This window comes from Dama dama, chromosome 22, assembly GCF_033118175.1.
Source record: "Dama dama isolate Ldn47 chromosome 22, ASM3311817v1, whole genome shotgun sequence".
NCBI classification, from domain to species: Eukaryota; Metazoa; Chordata; class Mammalia; order Artiodactyla; family Cervidae; genus Dama; species Dama dama.
In genome coordinates, this window is record NC_083702.1 from 41,450,209 (window position 1) to 41,453,096 (window position 2,888).

A 2,888-nucleotide genomic window follows, 5' to 3' on the forward strand; every position below is an offset into this window, starting at 1 on the left:
CAAAAAAAAAAAAAAAACTCCGTAGGAAAAAAAATGGTTTTTTACATGGGAAGAAACAATATAAATTCAAAACTTACAGATAAGGGTTAGCTCTATCACTCATCTCTTTAAAAAGTTTATACGAATATCCAGTCAACACCAACAGGGTTATCTCCCTTGAAATGTTATCTATACAGATTTCCAAGTAGACTGTATTCTGTACAGGGCTGTATTCTGTCTTGGAATGTCCTCAGAAGGCTCTGTCATTGATCAGGTAACAGAGTAAAAACCCCAGAGTCCTTTCTTTCAAATGGAAGAGGGAGAGACAGGGATAGAAGAAACTATTCAAACTTCGTCTTCTTTCCTTGCGGCTTGTGGTCTCCTCCTCCTCCTCTGCCTCCTCAGAAGCCTCCTCGCCCTCCAAAGCCTCCCTGGCCTCTGCCACCAAATCCACCTCGGCCACCTCTGCCACCACCTCGGCCTCCAAAGCCACCTCTGCCTCCTCCTCGACCACCAAAGCCACCTTCACCCTTAGGTTTGGCCCAGTCTAAAGTGACTTTGTTTCCATCGATTTCACCATTTCCATGGCCTCCTTGGCAGCTTTGGCATCTTCCTCACTATTGAAGTCTACAAAACCAAACCCTTTGGAGGATCCAGTCTCCCAGTCAGTGACTATCCTTGCTCGAATAGAGCCACAGAGTCTCTTCTGTGGTATCCTCAGAGAGACCTTTGACTGTTAAACAGAGTTTTGGATGGCTGGCTTCTTGCATTAGGTGATCCCCTGGGTCCTTGCAACTCCAGTCTGATGGCTCTGCCCTCAAATTCCCTTTTATTACATGAATTTAAAGCTTCTTTAGCATCTTCAAATGAAGCAAATTCTATAAATGCATACCCTTTAGATTTGCCATTTTGGTTCTGGGGCACCTTGATATGAGTTGCCTTCTCAAAAACTTCCTGAAGAGTTTCTTCCGTTGCACTATAGGAGAGGTTGCTTAAAACCACGGTTTTTGATTCACCACTCCAAGTGCTATTCTTTCCCCCTCTATGGTCTTGACTTTGACCTTTCTCTCTGGTGTAGTACAGAAAAATGGATCGCCCATCTATCTCTGTTCCCTGCTTTTCTTTCAAGGTTTTTTCTGCATCAGCTTCTGTCTTAAATTCAATATAAGCAATCCCTTTACTCTTTCCATCCTTGCTGACTAATCTGATCTCCACAGCATCTTTAAACACTTCTTTTAATTCATCCTGAGTAACTTTGTAAGGCAGATTTTTAGCCAAAAGTGTTCTTGCATCTCGATCTTTCTTACTGTCTTTTCCCTTTGGTTTTTCTAGTTTAATTTCATTAAACTTTTAAACCAGTGCGTTCCAAGGCTTTTTCCAGGTCTTCGGCAGATTCAAAATCCACATAGCCAAACTTCCCAGACACACCAGTTCTGTCATCGACAACAGCAAGATCATTTTTAGCAAAAAGATCACTGATACCCGTTTTCAATTCAGGAGCAGATTTATTGAAGTTCAGGTTTCCAACAAAGAGATTGAAAGATGTAGTTGGTTCTGTGCCTTCCACTTTTTGTTTCTTGGCTTCAGGAGCTGCTTTTTGTTTGGCCATTTCCTTCTTTCGTTTTCCAGGTGCTTCTTTGACAGGCTCTTCTTCCTCTTCCTCCTCTTCTTCCTTCTCCTCATCCTCTTCTTCCTCCTCATCGTCGTCCTCCTCTTCATCATCGTCATCCTCTTCCTCCTCCTCTTCATCATCATCATCCTCTTCATCTTCATCTTCAGCAGAGCTCTTGGCCTTCACAGGAACAGCTTTTACTGGAGCTTTCTTTCCTTTGGCTGGTACAATCTCCATAGGTTCTTCTTCAGAGTCATCTTCGTCCTCCTCTTCCTCCTCCTCCTCCTCCTCCTCATCATCATCCTCATCCTCGTCATCCTCATCATCTGTGGCAGGAGCACCACCAAAAGCAGCAGCTGCCTTCCTCACTGCTGGTTCATCCTCCTCTTCATCTTCGTCGTCTTCCTCTGCACTGTCATCTTCCTCTTCTTCATCACTGTCTTCCTTCTTGGCATTCTTGCCGTTCTTTGCTCCCTTGCCTGAGGCAGCTGCTCCCTTCTTACCAGAGGTTGCTACCAATGCTTTGCCTGGGGTGGCTCCCCTTTTGCCAGGTGTTACCACAGCTTTGGCAGGTGTAACTGTCTTCTTGGCTGGCATAGCTGCTGCCTTTTTGCCAGGGGTGACAACTGCTTTCTTTGCCGGTGTGGCAATTGCAACCTTTTTTGTTGGGGAAACCATCATCTTCTTTGCTGGAGTCGTGGTAGCCTTCTTGCCTTTTTTCTGAGGGATAACAACCTCTTCTCAACCGCTCTCATCGTCTTCCTCTTCTGACATTTCCTCATCTTCACTATCTTCTTCTACCTCCTTTGGGGGAGGAGCCATTTTCTTCGAGTCACCTTGATTTTTACCGGCCTTTGCGAGCTTTACCATGATGGCGGCTTATGACGGCGGAGTGTGTGGCGAGCGAGCGGCGCAGACGAGCCCAGAGGAACCTAAGCACCGTCGATGGCGGCCGCTAATCCCTGAGCGCGCACGCTTGGCTGCCAGCTAGCGCTCGAGACTCTGGGCTTTATTTTTAACAGAATGGATTTTCCAATTTGTGGGCTTGGAAGAAAAACTAATATGTTTTTTGTTCTGGAGAAAAATTTTAATGCTATTACTTCAAAGAGTTATAACACTGAATCTTGCAATACTCCTATATCCCAACGTAGTCATGCTTCTCAATTCAAAGCTTCTGAACTCTCACATGTGTACCAAGTTGTACGGAGACTATAAAAATAATTGAAATTTTCAAAATGTCAGCAGTAGACATTTTAATTAGTGTATGTTAAAATAAAACTAAGAATCCTGATGCCTT

At 44.4% G+C, this 2,888-nt stretch overlaps 1 pseudogene; it reads right to left on the minus strand.

Moving 5' to 3' along the window:
• Positions 1-217: 217 nt before the first annotated feature.
• Positions 218-2,464, minus strand: LOC133043321 (nucleolin-like; annotated as a pseudogene).
• Positions 2,465-2,888: the final 424 nt, after the last annotated feature.